At 42.3% G+C, this 22,901-nt stretch overlaps 1 long non-coding RNA gene across 1 annotated transcript in view; it reads left to right on the forward strand.

Annotated features, from left to right (window-relative positions):
* The first annotated feature begins 8 nt into the window (after window positions 1-8).
* Window positions 9-22,901, forward strand: part of LOC126864080 (uncharacterized) — a 156,823-nt gene continuing 133,930 nt past the window's right edge. Inside the window, exons 1-9 of the long non-coding RNA XR_007689060.1 lie at window positions 9-3,091; window positions 3,848-4,162; window positions 4,955-5,190; window positions 5,263-5,420; window positions 6,504-6,653; window positions 7,382-7,647; window positions 10,062-10,661; window positions 13,696-13,818; window positions 13,901-14,489. This is a non-coding gene — a long non-coding RNA (uncharacterized LOC126864080). The remainder of the gene's footprint in view (window positions 3,092-3,847; window positions 4,163-4,954; window positions 5,191-5,262; window positions 5,421-6,503; window positions 6,654-7,381; window positions 7,648-10,061; window positions 10,662-13,695; window positions 13,819-13,900; window positions 14,490-22,901) is intronic.

Genomic DNA, 22,901 nt, shown 5'->3' on the forward strand with positions numbered 1-22,901 from the left:
TAAGTAAAATAACAATTCTCGATTGAAATGATACGTTAAGGAGACTTGAGTTTCACGAATAATGCTTGATAATACGTCGATAAATCTGCGGAAATAAACCATTGCGACAATTATACGACTGTTACGAGACTATTGTTCATAACTAATCTTCGTTATAATTGATTTCTGAAAATCCTTGGAAAATTTTATATTTTTATACTGTTATTAACGACAATTACTTACTATTTAAATGATTATATATGCTTCCTTTATTTAGATAGTACAATACAGACTGAAGTATAGCTATAGCATAATATAGTACCAACAATAGCAAATGATACTTATTAAAAAATACTGATAAGCACACTGATTAAAAAAATTTAGGTGACGAGAACATTGACGACTGCACAATGTCTTCGCAATTAAATTCCACTCATTTATGTCGCACGGTTTAATTCACACCTAACCTTGATTTGAATCTCATTTCAATGCGCTTCTTAATAGACTTAATAGATTCTAAGTGGAAAAGAGAATGCACGATCTCTTTGTTGAAGTATGAGACAAAGGTAGCGAAAGAATAGTGATTGAGAACAAGAAAGTATGCAAGCGTGAAGGCGAGGAAGAAAAGGACGTATACGAGAAAAAGACAGTGAAATGAATAGAGGTTAAAGAACGCGTCGAGGAGAATCGCGGAACATCGACGTAGTTCTTGACAGTGGACATAAACATACCAGTTCGTATTGTGAGTCATAAACATACACATATACATACATGTGTATTTCACTGGTGATCGTGTATTCTAATATCACTTTAGTTATTTTATAATTGATATTCTTGTCATTTTACCAATTAATTAAAAATATTAGAAGTTGCACGATCTATGGTTACATAAAATTGAATTATTTATCAATTTTTAAGGAGTACTATAGACGATGACGTTGATGGCGTTCCTCAACAACTGCTGATGGGTCCTCCCATTTATAACTACTGTAAGCACACGTCTTGACGCTATGTTTTTCATCGGTGTTGTCACCCCAAAGAATTTTACCGTCATACATAAAAGTTTTACGTGATATAAATACGCCTTAGAGAAAATTTCTTGTACACCGGAGTGCATCGATGAATATTTCAAATACCATATTGACGTACTGCGCGCGCGCGCGCGCGCGAACGTTTCTTCCTCCCTTATGCTCCCCATATCGAGTACTGATAATTCATTAATTTATGATAAGCTAGCCTCTCGCCTACAACCTGCATCTCTCCCACCTCACCCCATAAATCATTTTCGCCGCTGACATTAATTGCACGCCGCCCCTCGTTACTGGGAGAAATGAGATTTTTTTAATTGGCAAATTTTTCACCGTAGCTGACACTGTGACACCCTCTCTTGGGGTTATCATTTCTTTTTTCGTATTGCGATTACATCACGCAAAAGGATGTGTATGTGTTTCATACGATATATATGTATTTTTTATATGAAATATTTTCCTTTTTTGCACCTATGATGACCATGATTTTTATGGTTTATTACTAAATGTAATAAAAATACTGAGATTAAATATTAATGCATTTTAAATACATAAGATAAGAAAAGTCGAAGTGAAAGTAAAATGACAGAATGAAAACTGTATGTGTCAAATATAATTTTAAAGATATACATATACTTGTTTAAATGATCTGTAAACCATTAGTTATATAAAATATAAATTCAAAGCTCAAGAAAAAGATACAAGACTACTAGTTCGAAATTAATAATTCATTAATCCAATTAAAAATTTTAATAAAGCTGATGTATTGTGATAAACTTCACGTGCGATATATTTAGTACGGATACTTAAGGGTATTATCTTATTTACGAAATAATCTTAATCTCTTAAACAACTAACAATACGATATCATTATGTGAGCAAAAAATGTAAGATAACGAAAGTTCTCGAGTTGTATAGGAAATCGCAACATTCTCATAAAACTATTCGTCTCGTGTACAATACTGTACTTAATTTTACGATCTTTTTTTCAAGTGGTTTATTAGATTCGGAAGCGCGTTGAATCGCGGAAGGTTAAAGAAGGATGCTGCCGCGGTGAGTTGTGTGAGCTCTAACTTGTCCGCGACATGTTTGGACTGTGACCGTCACTTAAAGCTTAAACATGTGGTGCACGTGTCTCCCTTACAAAGCACGCCGTGCCACCGTCCCGTGGTACATTCCACCGATTCGAATCCCTAATCTTCCCTCCGGCTATTCAGAAGTTTCACATACGTCAGGTACTTAAGGAGCTGGACATTAGTGTAACGATATCGTATTCTATTTTTTTTTTACCCAACGAAGACGATGTACACGACAGTGATCGTGCTACTCACTTATATTTGATGAGTAAAAAGAAAGAACAGATTCTGTAATATTACCAAAAAATTCCCTATATTCTAAAAAAATGATTAGAAATGGATATTTTTCTCTATTGACCATCTGTTTGTAATATTTACAGCATTAAATTTTAAAGAAAAAAAAAAGTATTTTTAGGCGGAAATGGAGAGTTTTGTCGTTTAGAAAAAGTGAACATTTTTAAATACTGATCTAGTATTAAGATATCACTGAAATTTATCTCTCGTCGAGTAATTAAGAAAGATTAATAGCCTGTGTATGGATATCGACACGATAGCTAATAATTAGCAGCTCACAGCTGACTAGATTAAGTTCCTCGTAGACAAGTTTCCGTAAATGTTCCAAATGTCACGCGTTTGTACGGAAATTTACATAACTTTCGCTACCGCAATCTGAAACGGCAATTAGTTCCTTATCAAATATTGCATCATACTTTTCTGGTTTTAATTTTTAGTACCGTTCTATAGCATATGCGAATAAAACTTCTTAAGTTATTTTTAAGTATATGAAACCTTGATCTTTTCGTTTTATTCATAAATTCGAAATTTCAAAATTATTTAAACAATGTTATTGAAGTATTCTATAATTTTCTTAAGTGAACGCGGTTGGACGACATTAAGTTAACTATAAATCAGAAACGATTAAACTAAAATCCTTTATTCATGAGAAAGTGATTTAAAACGTTTATGCGAACGGGGTAACTGCTGAAAGCACCAGTTGAAAATGTCAAGGTAAGAATACTAATAGCTTACATGTATAAAATAATTCATTTTACAACAATGTAAGACACACTAATTTTCACGTAGGTAATATTTACTCTATAATATAATATAATCATATCTGTTATTTCTATAATTGATACAAATTATCACTTTTTATTGTTATTTATATTTAGCAATATATATGTTCGAAATTAGATAGCTTTGCATATTAATGGCAAAAATTAATGTCACGTGAAATTTATTTGCAATAATGCAAGAGAGTATTCTTATAATTAATTATACTTAAAAGGTACAAGGTATCATTATTTATTATTTTCGTGCAATTATTTTTACTTAAAACTCTTAATTGCAACTTACCGCTTAATGTATCAACGTACCTCATTTTACATAATTAGAATGCCATCTTTTTTACATCGCCATAAATCTGTCTCTCTAGAAAAAAGTGGTTTCTTTGCAAAATCTTCAACTTGATTTATTTGTCTCTCCTTCTCTTTCAATGAGAAACTTTATTTACCTAAAAAGTGAAAAACAATTGCACGATAAAGAAGTCGGACGAATCAATTTTCATTTCCTTTCTTCATAAAATTAAATATTCGCACACATTTGTATATTTTCTAAGATTATATATTATATATCTCTAAGACTACGTGATTAAATATTCTAATATAACCTCTTTCCTTAAATGTAAAGTGCTAAATTGCTTACCTTTCTCTCAGTACGAAACGCATTAACCTTTTACTATATTATTTTCCTTTCATCGTGAAGGGGCCTTCAAATCTTCAAGAAAACGTTCTATATTATTTTACACACTTTACGCGTGAATCGTGAATCGCCAGTGTAAGTGTAAGTGAAAATTCGTTTTCCACCGAGGGGGTATCGTTCGAGGGAGAGAAGACGTTGTTTGGTGTTCCATGGTTGGAAGGGCCTTAACTCGATAAGTCCTCACGGTACCTGAAGTGAGCTCATAATCGTGAACGAAGCGCGCAACCGCTTATTACAAGCGAGGGCATTGTAAATTTGCAGGGAAGGAGGTTAGAAAGAGGCCGAAACGAGAGAAGGATGGACGCACAGAGAGATCCAGTAAGTTGGAAAGAGAAGAGAAATAGAAAGGAAAGTGGTTGAGGGAGGCTGAGAGGAGTCGAAAGGACAAAGCAGCGCGAAACGTGCCCCCCAGCCGTGTTTCCGAAGTTCTCGTTCTACGTTGAAAATTTATCGTTTGGCTCGAAGAGAAAACGCAGGCGATCGGTCTCTGTGTGGTTTTATTGCGCCGTTCTCGTCGATCGACAAATCCAGATTTTACCGAAAGCCGGTGTTTAAGATAATAAGGACATTTTTTTAAGGACGCGTAATTAGCGGTACAGGGAGTGGGAAACGTTAATTAGCCTCGGCAGAGGTGCAAACCGTTATTAACGAAACTCGTACGTAGACACGGACGCGGATGAACAGGTCGCATGCGTGTGCGCGCGTCGATGAATTATCGTACCTGTAATTACGTAGCTGAAACCCGTGGTTTGTGTGTGTACAATCGTGCTATCGGGCGATATTCTAAAAGCGGTAAAACGGGTTAAATTCCTCGCAGGCTTCGAGAAATAATTTAATTACACCCAGCTAACGATAATTGCCGGAACGATAATTCGATGTTAACCCGCACCGAACCGAGAGTGTACATTTCCTGCGCACGGCGCTGCGGCTTTCTTATTTCACGCATACGCGACTTGTCGGCCGGCGTTGCCGAGTTTCAATTATCCGACGAATAAAAAGTTGCTACTTCGCTTATAAATCATCGCTACGTTATTATGATTATCTTCTAATTTATGAAACCAACTTTCCCTTCCAATTTCGACTTACTGATCGATGTTTTAAATTTTAAAGGACTATGCTTTTCGTCGGTCATTGGTTTGTTCGTCCACCGAGCAGGCGGCGCCTCAAACGTCAATTATACGCAAAAGTTCGTCGACCCGACATTGCCGATCGTACAGAAACATCCACCTAACCTTAACCTAACGACAAATTGTCAGTAGTTTCCCTTGTGGGGAAAAGATCAGTTAGAAACAATTAAGTCGGTCTGTGCAGCAGCTTAAATCAGAAACGACACTAATACGTCTTCCGTAAGTTTCTCTTTCTCTGTGTTTCACCTTGCCCCTCCTACCTAGCAGTCAGGTCCGGCTGTCTGATTACAGGGGAACACCGAAAGGAGATCCACGCACCGATCCCTGCTGTTTCTCTCTCCCGGCTCGTTCTTCTTATCCCTCGTAATAATAATTACCAACACACCGCGGTGCAGGCACACCGAGAAACCAACGGCAGCAGCAACACGGAACGGACAGCTATCTAAAAGGTGAGGTCGCCGGCGCTGATGTTGCTAGTGGTGGTGAGGGTTCACACGTGGAGTGATGTATGCCCCGTGTGCGGCACGATGCGTAACACGGGGAGCCTATACGTCTACATGCCCTGAGGCTTCCAAAGTCGAGCCTTCTCCGCTGCTCATGTCATACATGCATACACGTGGCGCGACACGCGTACATGTGCTCATGTGTGCGTGTGCGTGCCGTGCGTGCATCTAGAAGAACCGAATCGAACTTCTTCTCGCGCGAGAACGCCATTTTATGAGTTCGTGTTGTTTGCTCGACCGACAGAGGAGCGCCAGGCGTCGTTGAAAAATTATGGAATCTCGTTGCTTATGGGTCGCGGGTACTCTCATTAGCGGAAGATTAAAGTGATTACGCTCCACGTGAACGTACGTTTCTCGAGCGTAGATGGAAGGTGAATTGCATGATAAATTTTAAAGTTCTCTCGTAAAAACGTGGCGAGGTGGGCGCGATGCTCGATTTGGAAGCCAAACTAGGCGTTTCAGAGGTTATACACACGACAAATTAGAGGGGCGTGAGAATTCACCGGATTATGCCTCTTAACTTCGATCGCGGTATCGAAGTATCGTTTAATCACGCGTTTTGGTTTGTCGTATCGATACCTGGTTTAATAATTTGAAATTATGATGACTTTTGTGTGAGTATCGGTTAACTTCCTATACTTTTTCAGTGTATTTATCCTTAAAGTTGGACCAACGAGAAAAAGAATTAGATAACGTATGAATAGGTTAGAATTAAGTTTCGAATTTAATACTTTTTTTTGAATAGTTTAAGATTTAATTATGCAGTCAAAGGAACATTAGCTCGTTTGTTCGAACCAGACTTTCATCAAAGTTTAGATAGTTAGGAACGCCAAAGAACTGAACAAAATGCTAAGATATACATAAATAATAATAAATAAAATAGTAATCAAATTTACGATACGTTTACTAGATTGCATGAAATAAAAATTGAGTCATGCTAGCGATATCGATCTAACCCAAGCTACAAACTATTTATTTATCTTTTCTTATTTATATTAAAGACGATTAACATCGATCAATTGAATTTAGGTTGGGCTGTATAAAAATGTGGCCACCTGAGATGCCAGAATAAAATGTAATGGAAACTGAATCTAATTGAAGGCTTATATGAATTTCTCGGAAACTAAGACCGTACGGCGGCGAATGGCAACATATGTCAAGGTCATTAAAATCGACGAGGTGTGTCCTGATGTAAATATTTATGTAAAAGCGAGACTTGACTGATACACATAAAATTCGGGTAGTATGCATATTAAACGAGCGGATGAGGTACCTAGCTCGAAAACTCAGCCGCGTAGCCGATGTACGTCGATTTCTTTGAAGTGGCGCTGCATAATTTTTCTAAAACGTATCTCATGGAAAAGGTCTTTAAAATTTCGTTGGACATCAACAACCGTTATAAATCACGCCTAATCGCGTTTTTTAAACACTGCTCGTCAGTTCATCCCTCAAGCGAGCAAAGCGTTTCTCTTTCCTCACCGAGTCTTTTAGAAGACCAACTGTATGAATTGAAACGTATAGAAAAATGACGATCAGAAATACTTTTTTTTTGTAAATTCTCCTTAGAATCCTTTATTGTTTATATCATCTTTTCGCGATGTACAAACTTATTTAGCTTCAAAATGTAATATAAAGAGAATCTTGTAAATAGGCAGTAAACCAAAATTTTGCCGCAAGAACTGCTTGCCCGCGAAAAACAGAAAATGTGTCTTATCGTCTTTTTCATCTGTAGTCTTCGTGTAGAATCACTCAAGTTTCCCTTCTATCTTTTTCTCTCTTACTTACGTAGTCGTAATACGTAAAACGTTCCCGCCCCTTCATAACGATCGAGTTTTCGAGATTTATTTGGTGCGTGGCTGGTACTCTACACGAGACATGGCCAATCTTAAGGTAATCCTGTTTTTCAGGCCGTTCAATCAGCAAACCTGGGAAAAAGAAGTTTTGGGAATCGTGGCGCGTATAAAGCATCGAAGGTGCTAACCGATGCCCGAGCGCAGGTACACTCGTACGTCTTCGGGGACGGTGAGGATCAGGGTCGTTAACACTGGTTCGCGGCGGGTACATCGACGTCCGACGGGGGTCGGCACCTTCTTTTTTCGATTCTACATACGTACCGACGGATATACACATTGATTGCATTTTTGCGTCCGTGCCGGGTAATAATGCTAATTTGGTAAGTAGAAATGGGCATCAGCGGGCGGTCAGCCAGACCATGGAACACACGGTAGCACGGGTAGCGCTAATGCCTCGTTTTTGTCCTCTTCCCTCCTCGGTTTACCTCCACCTCCTCCTCCTCCTTCTCTTGTTCTTTCAGCCGCTGTTGCTTCGTTCTCCACCTTCTTGATCCGCTACCACAGGTCTTCCCCACCTCCTTTTGCCTCTCCATTCTCCTTCACCGCCGCCACCTCGGCGTTCTTCGTCAGACAAGCCGCCAGCTACGGCGGCAGGCGACATAATGACGGCCAGACCTCAAACCTCAAACCTCCTAACTGAATCATGAGTCCTCTTGGTCGTCCGCACCCGGACGGCTCCTCGACTCGCAGCTAGCGGCGCAGCTTCTCGATTTACCTCGCGGTGGAGCCTGCTGCGGCCCCCGATGTCGGCTCGTTTTGTCTTTTTCCTTTCGGCGACTCGCCAGGGCCCGATGTTTCTGTCGTATTGAATCGCAAACAGCCAAACAGCGAAAGGAGCAGAGCTCCGGACGAGCAACTCTCTCTTTCTTTTCTCCCTTTATTTCCCTTTCTCCACGTAGATCCCGCTTTTTCGACCAATAAAACCAGGTAGAGGCATTTTGTTGAATGATTGCGGGCCGTTTTAATTTCCCCCGACGAGCTTTAGATTGAGAGAGGCGGCGGATGCGCGCAGCCGAGTCATCCCCGCAGCTTGTATTTATGTCCCTCGAGCAGATGACACCGAGAACATCGTAATGATAAACAGATTTTGTTTAATTTGGACATTAGGTTCGCTGGGATGTTTGTTGGGCGTTTGTATTTTGATTATAGGCTTGTGCGATGAGTAATAGCATGAAAGAAGTCGCGTTATTAATGATTAAACGTCGTTAAGATTTGCCTTTGGAATCTGACTATTTCAAAAGTCAGTGAAAGCACGAAAGAAGAGCTTTCCAACATTGTATTTGCGCCTATTAGTCGCACTTTCTTAATTTGAAAATTCAGAACTAAACAATTCAATATAGATTTTATCATAGTCGACGATAGATAAACATTTTATCGAGCGTTATTTTCATTTCTTTATTTAACGCGTAACCGATAGTAGTTTTAAGTATTTTGTTCGTAGATTTAAGCAAACGGTTTTGTTGTGGCAACCCTACATTCAATGTATTTCTCAGGCGGTGGATGTTGCTGGGGTAGGCTGTCGAAAACTTTCTGAAAACCTTTATAATGGTTCCGATAAAAAGCACCCCTACGGGACACATATGCTACAGTGGTTTTTCTTTCAAACCACAAGTCCGCTCAATCTCCTATTTGATTCTGGCGACAGGTAATCGATAACTGTGCGATTGGCGTCCATCAGATCGTCATCCTGCGAATCTCCTAATAAATATAGTTTATTAGCGCGCATCGTTTTACTTTTCCGAATGTTTAGATCAGGAATACGATATATTCGTTAATGTTTTTGTAAAATGGATTCAAGCTTAGAATCGGTAACAAGATATCTATAGCTTTAAAATTATAACATAAGTGTTAAGATAATAATGATAATTACGATATTGTTAACAATTTTATCACATACTTAAGGAGTAATCTACAACGTGTATTTTTTTTTTTATCAAAAAAAGCAACTTTAAAAATAAACGCGAAGCATTTTGACGAAGATGGTTCCTTGGTAATGGCAGTCACGTACAGTTTTCTCTCTGACTGAAATGTCGAAGTCGATGAGGCTAGAGAGCTCCCTATCACATTGTAACTGTTACTGCTTAGGGGTTTTAAAAGGGGGTTGAAAGGACATTATGTCGACGAGCGAGAAAAGGGACGGCAGTCTACGAAGTTAGAGCACGAAACTCTAACCACGGTATGAAAAATGTTGTGACGTTGCTTTCAGCTGTTCATTGTCGAAATAGCGATAAATTAGTTGCAGCGACTTTAAGAAAGAGAATATCAGGCAATACTTTTCGACATTTATTTTACATTTCATCTATTTTTTTTAAAATGTGTATCGGCATTCAATGAATATTTTTAGATCCAATTTTTGTCAACCAATTTTATTAAATAATGCTTTTCGCTATAACTTTGTTCTACATATATCTGTCTACCGTTCTATCGAATAACAGTACCAGATATCAACCGTGTGAGTCGACGGTATTTCACCGTTCCATTTTTTTATTTTTGACATTTGTCTTGAAATCAATATCGTACGATGTGATGTTTGTATTTCTGTTATTGCAAACCGAACGTGATTCAACAAGACGATATTTGGCATTAATCTCCGTTTAAAATACTCGGAAGAAAAAAAGCCGTAATCAAAATTGAATTCATCTTACTTCGCTATCAATTTTCTGATCGAACGATGAAAAACTACACGAGGGTAACAACCTGTCGCCGTAATTTCCATATCTATTGCTTATTTCAGGCGCAAATTATCTTAGAACAAGGCTCGTTAAGTCAGACGTTGGTCGGAACGTGTGTCACGAATTTGCAAATGGCGTGAAGCTGACGAGACCAAAGAAGCGGCAACCGTGACTCGAAGTCACGGGCAAGAGAACGCGTGACAATAAGTGCATCGACTCTTTGAACGTGTCAGTCGAAAGTCGGAGCTCGCGAAGAGGATCTGTCGTCACTTGGTTGGTATAGTTGATTTCTTCGACAAGATGGAACAGACTGGCGAAAGAAAGAGGAAAACAGACTATTCCGTGGACCGTGACGGCGCACATACCGTCTTCGATATGGCATATACGAGGAAGAGTACTACCGATGGCCTGGGAATTTTCGTCGCGAGGATCTCTAACGCGGATCCGATGTATCTTCTCGAACGAAGAAGATCGAAAGCGCGAAAACGAAGCAGATAGACGGAAGAGCGAGACCGAGGAGACTGTTCGGAAGAAACAGAGAGAGAGAGAGAGAGAGAGAGAGAACAAGTAGAAATTGCTGGAGGTTTGAAGAGGCGCGAGTAATTTTGATAAAACAAGTAGGGAGATCGGTAGCTGAAACGAAGAAGGAAAAAACGAGGACGGTAAAGTATGGGTTAATTTGCTAGAAGGGGATGGGGATTGTAATTCCACGTGACGAAAGTTGGCGCAATATCGCATTAATCTTCGGGGATAGACGTACATATGTATCGATCGTTGTTGGAAAGGGTCAGACTCGGGGATCGACTGGAAATCGATTCCAGCAGGGCGATTCCGGAGTATAAACACTTTATACCTCCGCGATCTTTCGCCCCTTATTTCCTTCTTCTCTTTCCTTCTCTTCTCTTATCCTTCGATACTTGGATCGAGCCACCGTGTATTTCAAACGTACTCCTTTTCCTGGCGGATTTCTATAAAACGAGGCGAGAGCAACACGGCGTTGAGGCCGCGGCGAAGGGGGCAGAAAAGAGCGCGACGACATTAACCAAGAGACAGGAATGAAAGGATAAAGGAGAGATAAATCCTAGAATTGTAACCATCGGCAAGGTACTCGCGCGAACTAGCGGAATGGGGCCGAGAGGGGAAGAAGGAAGGAAGAAGGGACGAAGAAGGGACGAAGAAGGGACGAAGAAGGGGCGAAGAAGGAACGAAGAAGGAACGAAAGAGCGATCCGAGATGGAAGAGGATCGAGGGAAAAGATCCTTTCTGTGTCGGTGGATGTAGAGGGGAAAAATATAATGGTGGCTGGGGCGAGGAGGGGGATATACCTACCATCGATGGATATCGAGTAGGCGAGTTGGTACGTGAGATAATAAGGCGTGCTCGGGCATGCCGATGGAAACCGCACGCGGCATTATTCAAATTGAATCCGGTAAGAATTATTATTGGCGGGCAAGTCGGGGCCGAGCCGGCTCATTCCGCGGGCGCATTTGCGAATACGAGGAGGAAAAGAGGAGCTGTAGGAGTCAGGTAGAAGTAGGAGGAGGAGGAGGAGGAGGAGGTGGTGGAGGAAGAATAAGCAGGAGAGGAGAGGGAGAGAGGAAGCTAGAGAGAGAGAGAGCGTGGTGGTGGTGATGGTGGTGGCGTTCGAGGTGGTTCAGGTGGAGGGAACGACCTCGCCATCACGACCTCGCCGTATGATCCACTGCAGTATCGCTCGATGACCCTGGTGTCATTACGCCTCACTCTGGACGTCATTACGCTAATGTCCATCTCCTTTTCTTCTTCTTCATCCTCGAGACCCGATGCCTTTCGTTTCTTCTGGTCACCACACCTCCACGTCGAAGGATACTTGACACGGTTCGCGTTCCAATCCTTGAACAGCCGATGCCCTTGCCGCCTCCAACCTTCCTCGAACGACGCGCGTAAGGCTATTTCGATTGGTACTTAACCTTCGAGTCTTTTCGCCTTTTTCTTCCTTTTTTTTTACGCCTCTCTTTGTCTCGTTACCAGGTGGTCATTCCTGTTTTCATTGTGTTTCGATTCTAAGGCACCTCGGGGATCGTGTGTCCACTGAGATCTTTAATGGATGTATCGTTACGTCGTGTTGTTTATAGCGTTCTGAAGGGATTTTTGAAACCGCAGATGTTTATTGATTTTGAGCGAACAAAATGGCAGAATGGATGTTTCGATAGGCGCAAGAATTGCGGGTATTAAATGCTTGGTTGGTTTGGTTTAAGGTTTACCAATTCATTTATCGGTGATTATTAACTATTAATTTTTAGACGTGGAGATATGTTCTCGAAGGTGGAAATGCGAGGCTTGGTTGGAAACTAGTAGATATTGTTATTCCTACACAGGTGATTGCTTGCAGAAACCGATAAACGCGGTACAGCTGGTAACTTATTAATTTTATTTGTTGAGTTATCGAGCAAGTTTCGATCGCTGAACCGTAAAAAAATGTATGCCATAAGGGATGAGATAACGTTATTCCAAACGTTCCATCTTTACCACACGCATGACCCAACATCTAAGCCGAAAATCCTCTCACGAAGAGAACAATGCTCGCTTACATAAAGAAGACTAACCCTGAAGAAATTACTGGCGGTATCCCATTCGTATTCGAAACGAGACGAGCTGTTAACGAGGCGCGCTTGCCACTCGAATTCGCGACCAGAGGTGGTTCCGTCGTCCACCACGCATTCCGTTTCTTCTTTCGTCTATGCTCGTGTTCGCCTCGTTCTATTCTCTCTCTTTCCCATTTCCTAACCGTGTTCGCCTCTCTTTCTGTTATTCTACGTTGCAGAAGGCATCCTGGCGAGGTGTTTGGACCGCAGACCACACCGAGTCACGCACAGTAATAACCCTTGGCGAGGGTGAATACGGTTACCTACGGCCTACGGTTACCAGTCGGGTTAAAGCCCTACGGAGTTTCGTTCCGGCCGCTATACTTGTTTTTACGGTTCATAATTCAGCCGAGTGTATTTCAAACGCCTGCCAATGCGGGACCGTAACGTCGATGCGCTTGTGTCGTCGTTCGAACGGAGCAAACCCCGCATTACGAGGCGTCACTTTGGGCCCCGGGGAGATTTAAGCTCGTCGTACGCGACGCGAAAACTCGTCACCCACGATTGCCCGGTTATTTATGCACTTCGTCCACGGCCGGACGTTCGGGAATTAGCCACGAGGCTAACCGAACGAAATGTGCGGTCGCCGCGCGGCTCCTTCGACCGTTTACAGCCCGATGGAAATATGTCGCGCACGCCGGACAATGAGGGTCAGCCGAGTAATGAAATACGATCGAACGGCCGATAAATCTTGGTAGAACGGTCCGTTGTTCCGTAAAGAATCCGAAACGTCGATTACGATGGACAGTGGGGACGAACGGCAAGGGTTACGCGCCGCGAGATGCCACTTTGTTGTTTCAGGGTGGGGAAGCTTTCGGTGGTTAGGTCTCTGAAGCTTTCTCACGACGATCGTATGTACGCGAGTAACGCGACGAGAGAACGCGATAAGTTTATTTCTCGTTTCTCGTAGTAGAATAATTTCGAAATTTGTTGCATCGTTAACCGATTCTTTATCCTCTTTGTCGGTCAAGGATAAAGAAGGCTTTAGAGAGTCGAATTTTCAAACTTTCTTACGATGATCGCTAGGGGGTAATATGATGGGTAAGAGATTCTTTTTGTTTTTTTTTTATAGCTGTTGTACATCGATAATGGTTCGATGATAGCAACGAACGTGTTAAGAGCGAAGAAGGCTTGGATGGTGAGAGTCAAGATTTTGTAGCTTTTCTACAACGCACGTGAAGGTAGAGAAAAAAAGGTACGAGTAATAAGTCATATATTTTGCTCGTTTTAAATTTTGACTCTATACTACAAAACCATTTTTTTTTATTTCATTTTAGGATCGAATAGGTATGGACTACATGTCTCAACGACACGCAGCAAATTGCAATGTTACAAATTGTCCACCGAATCTCTTTCGATTGTAACAGCGCGGCATATCTTAGAATTCGTTACAGTCATGTCTGTCAAATTTCGAGGCTCACCTCGAGTAGTCAGTCGAGCATGATAGTTTATTGTTCCAGTATACGAGTGTACGAACACTGATATAAACACAGGCCAATTCTATGGCGTGTATGGTGTACAATTCTGGTTTACGGTACGCTTGAACATTCTCTGTGCAGAGCACAATGCATATACGTTATGTATGTATATAAAAGAAGAAAAAGAAAGGGAGAGAGATGCCTCGGAGGTGTTACGGCGTAACTCCGTCATTATCCTCGGCGGCCGTGATCGTCCGGGGAAAATTATATTCAGATGAGAAGGAAATCAATTCCACGATAGAATCGGCGAGCCTTCGATTAGAACCGAAGCTGGTGCGGGAAATGCAACGGAAAGTGGATTAAATTCCAACGGATGTTTCTTTTTCGAGTATTACCGTCGAGAACATTGCTTCCTCGGAGGCCAGATCGTCTTCGACGTTTCCAGTCGGTGAGTCATTTAAAATATTTCTGAAAATATCTGAAACGTCTTATATTTTCTTCTTCCTTTTGTACGACGAGTAAGCGTTCGTTAATTTTAATATCACGCTTAGCTAGAATTTTTTGCTCTTGAATTACAACATTAATTTCGTTTAACGTCGATCGTTCGTTAAATTTTTGGAAATATTACTCGGTGAATATTTGAAATGAAATTTGTAAATATCTAATTGTAGAATGATAATATTAATTCCAAAGTTTAAGCTGCTTTCTATTTTGATCTTCTCTGAAATTATTCTTTAGGTTTGTTTATTTTAGAAATAATCGTTACTTCTGCCTATACATTTTGATATTACATTGCAATATCTGGATCATTCGAGTAATTACAAGCGCTACTATAAACGAATTCGAGGAAAGAGCGTAAAACATCGATATGAAGCCACTGAAAGTATCGCTTAAATACCTTCCGATCGTTTTACAGCGTTATAGGGAAACATTTAGCCATACGATCTTCCTGTCCCTTCTTTCTTTTTTAATTTTCCCTCCTCTTCCTCGTCCCGCTTTCGGCCTGGAGCCTCTCTCCAGTTCTCTCTACTTACATTCCGCAGCCGGCTCCGTAGCGCACCGTGGCTTAATTGGCGATAAAACCTCGCGGCCTCGTAAAAAAATCTCGCCTACCCCTACATTGTATTAATTAGGGCCCTTATAATGCCTTAAATAAGGCGTAGCTTAGTTATGGGTTGGTCGAGGCCGAGTTGCGCCGTGTTATCTCGCTGGTTAACCACCCCGCCGCCTCCGTGTCCATCCTTTGCCTCTCCATTCTCTCCTTTGTCCATCTCTTTCTTTCTTTCTCTCGCGTGTTCCAGAGATACCTGAACGACCAATTATCAGCCATAATATCATCGAGGCCCGGCGGGCTCGGATTAATCGTATCCGGTTTCCTATCTCGCGGAAAAAGCGCTATAAAAGAATTTTCTGCCGCGGGAGATACGACTGGACGTGGCGGTCGTAATAAAATCTATCGGTCTATCGACCGTCCTTGACGATGCTTCGTGCTGGTTCGAAATCGTCCGCGCGACGATCAAAAATTTGTCACGTGGATCCCGTTCTAAGTATTTAGACGAAATTTGTCGAAATTCGATTCTATATCGTAGCGTTTATCTTGTAATACGGAGGATTCTGTACAACTAATTTATCCAGTTACACCGTAATCCACGTTGCTTTTCTTCTAAATATTTTCGCGGAACTTTTACAAAGTAGATTTTACATCGTTTTCCAACTAAACTCTGACGTCGGTCGTATCGTAAGTTCGTGGTAGAAATTTTTACGAATGAAATTTTGTGTTACGGCATATTATGACGGTTAACTCGTATTAATACAGAACGTTTCAAGTAGCTCCTTCGCTCAAACTTTAGCTGCATCAACAAGGGATTCCAAGTAGTTGGTCTCCGGTCAAACTTTGATCGGTATTGGCTTCGGGCGACTCAGGTATTAGAGCTACTCATCTCGAAACGGTATTTCCGTATCGTGCAACGATTTAAATATTACACGTTAATCTTTTTCTTTCTCTTCGCTTCACGGAATGTGCACGCGCGCACGATGACTGGAACGCGGGAAACGCGTTTAAATGGTCAGCGGGATGATTCGGTGCTCTTATTACAACGTCTGCTACACGCGAATGTTGCCCCTAATGATAGTCCGCTTAGTGGGATGATTACAGCCAGCAGAGAATACGGCTATCGAACGGCGTGGCGGAATCGATGGATTACGAAAATAAATCGAACGCCGCGATACACCTCTTTAAGGATGTTACGCTATGATTTAATATGCCCGAATCTCGGCGCCACGGTGATTCGTCGCCTGCGGCCTTGCTCTTCGTTTTGATTGTACGTTCGTTTAATTTTTCGTCGCCGCATTTTGCCAGCGAAACGCGTATTTCGTTTAAATCCCTATTTTCATCCTAAATATCGACCGATAATCGCTGAACAACCGAGAAACGGAAATACAGGGTGTTTCAGGGATTATAGGCAAAAGAACGTAACCGGCCAATAGAATTCGCGGAAAGGGAATAAATCGGTTTCGATAAATGTAGACCCGCGGTCTACAGGTTGATTTTAGACGTTTAATTTTTTTAACTTGGAAAGTTTCTCGACCGTACGACTAGGAGCTATATTATACAATATTCGTTATTTCATGGCTTCTATATGAGATTGATATTTCTAGAACCATCGTTACTCGTAAGTATCGTTATATCGTGTATCGTATATTATACATAGGTGTATTGTGTATCGTATTTGTGAAAAATATTTATATAGCTCAATACGTGCCGTTTGAACGGATTCTAACTATTCGGAACAAAAATTGCGATAAAAAGACAACGATAACATAGTTTGGAACCAAACGGGTTAAACCAATACCTACTATATATATACACACACACACACGCATATATCAGTATCACTTAAGAGGGATAATTGCTCGTCGCTACATCAACGATTCTTCCTTTCTAATGGCTTCCATTAAAACGATTCGTTTTAATGGAATCGCGCTAGCAAGTTGATTCAGAGTTACGGAGATCAGGTTGTAACCCTGTCGATTCCTGGGCGTAAACGGCACGCGCTTGGGTGGGTCTGGAACCAGGACTCATTGGACCCGACTTCTTTCGTTCGATTCTTATCTGGTCCGAGGCCGCATATAATTACAATTAAAAGAGATGGTCGTCGATAAGGGAAGAGGACCTCCGTGTGTCGAGGGGTTCTTCTTCTTAGGCCCCGGCTATATCCTCCCTCTTCTGCCTATCTTCTTCTTCGTTCTATCGCCTGTTCACTCAGGGGTCCAGTCGATGCACCCACCTATATGGTTATAAAAGGGATGGTCAGGGGAGGCCCGGATTACAGGGGGGAAGGGAAGAATGGTGGCATAATATCCGCTTGAACTTAAGTTATATTCCTCCTCGTGCAGCCGAGATATCGGTGCGGAGGTGGAGTTCGGTTCGAGGGTATGCTAATTCCGGCCTCGGGCCACCACGCAGCCCTTAATAGCCAGCTGAGCAGCTCTTATGCCAGCAACTAGCGCTCGTATATACAGCGTAGAGGGACGGTGTGCATCTCTCGTAGTTATAGAGGTCTCCCGGAGTCGATGGTACCGTCGGCGAGAATCACCGGTTTTTCGGAATGTTAATGTCCCGGTAGAGGCGCCCCTTGCTCGGCTCATGTCGACGATTAGCGCTCGTACGTGTAATTGGGATAATGCGTCGGGACTCTCCTTCTCCCTTCCTCTTCTTCTCCTCTATTACTCGTTTTCCAGGTATTCGGGACTTTTTATCGTATTTAAGCGAGGGAGTTTAAATGGCCGTGTACGGATACCTCCGGGGGTATACGTGCGCTTCCAATGGCCGCGTGATTGCTCTATCTCTGTTTCTCTTTCGCGCGCCGTTCCGTCGTTTTTAGCCAGAATTTCAGCTCGTGACTTTCCGCTCTTTGGATAATCCACGGAGCGGATTACCTACGCAGACGAATCGGGATCCTGCGGTTCCGGGAACCCCGTGTTTTCGAAAACACGGTTTTCAACGGAGATTGCTCTTCCTCTTTACCAACTTATTCATTTTCACCAGTTTCCTCTTCCTCTTCTTCTTCTATTTTAGCCTTTCTTTTAAGGATTTTGTCCTTCTCTTTCTTCTTCTTCTTCTTCTTCTTCTCGCGATAGAGGAAGCTTTTCTCGTGCAACGAGTCGTGCCATTCGAACGATCGTTATCTTTCCTTTCTCGTTACAAGGCGATAAGCGAAATAAGACAGGAAAATCTTGAACGTTTTTCACGTTGTAAGTAGGAGGTTAAGTAGTTTGGTCCTCTCGCGAGATTATTTTCAAGACGCCGGTATATTTATTAACGCCAGAGGTTTCAAGATATAATTTGCAAGGGGAAGCTAATTTTTATATCCCGGACATTCGGTACGACGTTTTAAACAAAAACTAGACAGATTCCAAAATACAGATTCGCGAGTTTGATACATCTTGCCTAAACAAAAAGCGCAAACCTGAAACGACGGAAGTGTCGTTCCAAACTGCATCTATCCGGAAACGTTTCGAAGTTCACGTCGAAGGATTCCTACAACTTCGAGACCTGTCTCGGAACTGTCTTTCATCCCGATCACGATTTCCAACCGGGAAGACTGACTCCATCGGTCGTCTTTGGGTGCCCCCTCTCCTCTCCTCTCCTCTCCTCGTACCAATCGCTCGTTCCAAACGCGATACGCGGTTCGGTCGCGAAGCGCACGATCGATCGTTATTTATCGACTAATTCGTCTCCATTTAGAAAAAACATCTGCCGTTTCCGAACGAGGGCTTTTGCACCGCGAGCTACGATCCGGGGCCCACGGCGAATAATTCTTAGGAGAGAACGATCCGACGCCAGCCGACGATTCCTACCTCATAGGCAGATAATCGCCTTTGATTTCTCTCTTCGATTCCTGCTCTCTACCCTCCCCTCCTCCGCTCTCTCACCCCCGGTTACCCTCCCTCGCCCTTCATCTCCTTCTGCTCGAGTCCGCGCGATCGGAGATCACTCCCTTCTTATATAATTACCTTATTTCCGAATAATTGGCCAATTTATACTCGAGTCCCAGCTGAAAACAATCCACCTCTCTCTCTCCCCCTTCTCTCCTCCGGTCTCGCTCTCTTTCTCTCTCTCTCTCGCTCTCTCTCTCTCTCTCTTGTCGACGTTCTTTCGTCCTGCTTGGTCTCTCACCGTGGACCCTGTATACACCGTGTGCCCCATAGGGCCCCGTAGAGCAGTTATTTTATGTATATGGGAGTGTGATTAGATCGGACTCCGTGCCGGTGTGTGGGTATGATAATTCTGCCCGTAGGGCTTCGTGGGGCAGTCTCCACCCACGCCACGCACACACCACGTATCCGCGTCTATCTCCCTTTTCCTTCCTCTTCCTCTATCGTATCATGGTTCGTTCAGTTTTGTCCCTTTCTATCTGTTGGCCCGGCGCGCTCTGTACCCAGTCGTCCCACCTTTCCTTCCGTCCTTCGATTCTGCAATTCTACGTTCTACCGTGCCGGTAACATTGTAATCATCCTCGTACCGTGCATTTTTGCGCCCGGTAACCGTGCCGTGGTCGTTTCGGCTCATTTGAATTCGCGCCCCTGCGCGATCTAGTATTAGGGATCACGAGAAGGTGCCGCGCCGTTTCCGAGCCTATCTAGCGTTGCCTTCTCCACGACCGATCGTGCGCTCACAAAAGACCATTCCTACCGATTCCACCTTTATGATCGCCGTACGCCGTGAATTGTTGCGTGAGATAAGCTCGCGGACGGCCTCGTCGCGCTTTCCGAAGATGTAGGAGGGGGTGGATTAATTGGAAAATTTTGCACCAGGCAATTGTTATTTTTTCGTATTTTAAAGCGTATCTTAAATGTTTTCTTCTTGTCAGTAGATATCAGGCATGTTTGATGATATCGAAACTACGAAAGTTTTAGGAAATGGAGTCGAGCCTTCTATATTCCAGTTGGAACGTTATTCGTTTTATCATCCTTTGCCTACCATATATAAATATTATATTCTCATATTATTTATATTTATTTGGTCATGAGACGTTCCACCTAATTGTCGAGTTTGTTACGATAAAATAGGGTAACGTTGTTAGTTCTACGTCAAAGAAACCACGACTGTTATATTCCTTTAAGCTTATTTTTTGAGCGGGACACGTTAGGTACCGAGGATGACTCTGCCAAGTTCATTGGACACTGGGAGAAAATAATACCTTCAGTAGTAGGTACATGTAACAACGAAATAACGATGTAAGATTATGTATAACACGAAAAATGATTTTTATATTAAGTATGACGTTATAATGCATACCTTTGACTTTGTATCACATGCCTCGCAACATATCGGAACCAATCTTCTCGATGCACGCGGAGCTGCGTCTCAGGGATCTTGATTACGAATCTGCCGAATCATTCTTGTCTGATTCGAATTGTTGAATGAATGCTTGTCTTGTTACCGCTGGTGACGCGTTGAAAATAACTAGTCAGGTTAAATACATTAATGATTGTCAGAAACAGATTGCGCACTTTTAATCACTGCGGGAAGAATTTTATCGATTCAAGAGTTCGCACGATACACCTTTTTCGTATTACGCGTACATATAATTTCGTCCCGTGATGTTTCGCTTTAGTTTCGTTTAGTATGGCATAAATTCTCTTTACCTACAGCGTTGTAATTATTCATTTAACGACGGAAGTTTCCAGTCGAATTAAACATGCATTGAAATTTTTGGATTTTTAAAAAATCTCTATCGTTAACGATTTATCACCTTTGATATTCGTACGATGCAGGTCTGTGGTTGTTTAATTTCATACGTCTCTAGAATTGTTCAATATCCTTCGAAATGATTAATACCGATATGTTCTCGTATCAGGTTGTAGTTTCTAATATTTTTAATATTTTTAATATTTCTAATATTGATATCAATCAGCGTCAGTCTTACACGTGACTTTCTTTCGTGATTTCATGGATATTATCTTAGTGTCGTGCATTATTAGAATTGTAAACGAGCGGTTGCTGAGCGTGTGCATGACGGGGCTTAAACAAAAGATATCAGACAAAAGTCAAAAGAGACATAAACGAATTAACAGCAGTATGAGTTGTGAAGCCAGAGAGTGCGGATTGCGTTGTCGAGATAGCGTTATTAGCGTTGTTGAGAGAGAGAGTCGAATCTGTGTTGACGAGAGTTGTTAATTAATTATAATACGTTGATACGATTAGTTCACGTTAAGTAACCATTGTTTTCTGTTTAATCCATCTGTTATTAATAAACTAATTATTATTATATTTACGATACTACATTGTCGACAAACGTCATTATCTCGAGATAACTCTCGAAATTTATTTAAAGCGACAAAGTGAATCCACGAGTCGTAAGGCTAATCGCATAATGCGTCCTCTTGATATTTCTCGGAAGAACAAACAAAATTATCCAGCGCGAAGGAAGTAGGCGAGTATCCCTTTCAGCGGACAGGCTCTTGATTCTCCGAGCGATCTACGTCCGAATGGCAACGAACGCGCGGGTCCCACGTTACACTTTTGCTACTTCCTACTCGGTGAGAGGTTCGCATGGAATCAAACGAGACAGCGAGAGAAAAGGCGAGACAACGATAGGAGGAAGAAATCGAAAGAAGATCGCGATCGGTTGCTTGGGAAGGGGGATGAAAAAGCGGGACCGATCGAAAGAAGAGGCAGTGTGTGTAGCAATTAAGTTGGTGCTTACGAGGATAATTAGCGAAGGATCGAACGAGGAGGCAGCTGGCCAGCGGTGGAATCGGGACCCATCTTCGTTTCTTGCCTCCTCGAATCTTCTTCTTTTCTCTCTCTCTCTCTCTCTCCCTCTCTCTTTCTTTTTTCATCTTGTAATTCCCTTGTAGCCGCATTTACCTACATAATTATCGTCATGATGATTATGACTGGCCACGGAGCCAATGGAACCCACGGGCACGTCGCCGCGTGGCAACGCGTTTCCCTCGACGCCGTACTTCTCTTTCCCTCTTCGCGGTACGAAAACTTATTACCGAGTGGCCCGAAGAAGCGGTCGCCCCGAGCTGTCCAGGAACTCGTTGCCAGGTTTAACACGCTATAGACGTGGATACGTACGAATGGTATTCGCGTACACGGTGCATTTTCTGACGTATCAGGATAGGATAGTAACTTAAATCGTTTTAAAACAAATTTTATTGGACGCAGACAGCTGGAATAATTAAACGGTATTCGTTGAAAGAGAAAGAAAGGTTTAGCTTTGACGTCGTTTAGTTTACAGATTTCATATTTAAAGGTCTTAAATCGTTAGTATCCTATCAAGCAACTCGATTCGTCCGAACAAGACTTTAGAGCGTTACAGTACGCGTAAAGAGAAGCAGAAACGCGTCGAATAAATACGTATTGTGGACGAAAAACTTGTAACGATAGAATACTAAGGGTAAATGGTACAGGGAGAGGAAGAAACGAAGGAGATGATCGAAACACGAGGGCCTGGTAATTGCTGCGGACCGGTCGTTAGGTGACTACGGAGCCGGGTGAAAGTTCAGTTAATTCGATTAGAATCGGCTTGGTGTATAAACCGCGGTCAGGATTCGCCGTGAGCGACTCTCCATCGCGGATCTGCTTTACGTTCGGATTATGAGAGGCTCGCTCGGCTAATCTCCTTTCTCGGGGTCGTGCGCTGTATTATCGGACTTCCTGGTGTTGATGGCTCTCTTCGATCCTTTCGCGTTTTAGGCCCCGCGACCACGGTGTTTGCGTTTCCTTCGCGCGGATTAATGGCCTTCGTATTTAGGAACACAACCGTCCCGGCTGGCGTTGCTCGTGAAATCTTGATTTAATAGGCCGACAAGGAAATTATCGTTTCGTCGTGCAACGTTCGGG

This window comes from Bombus huntii, chromosome 3 (genome assembly GCF_024542735.1).
Source record: "Bombus huntii isolate Logan2020A chromosome 3, iyBomHunt1.1, whole genome shotgun sequence".
Taxonomy (NCBI): domain Eukaryota; kingdom Metazoa; phylum Arthropoda; class Insecta; order Hymenoptera; family Apidae; genus Bombus; species Bombus huntii.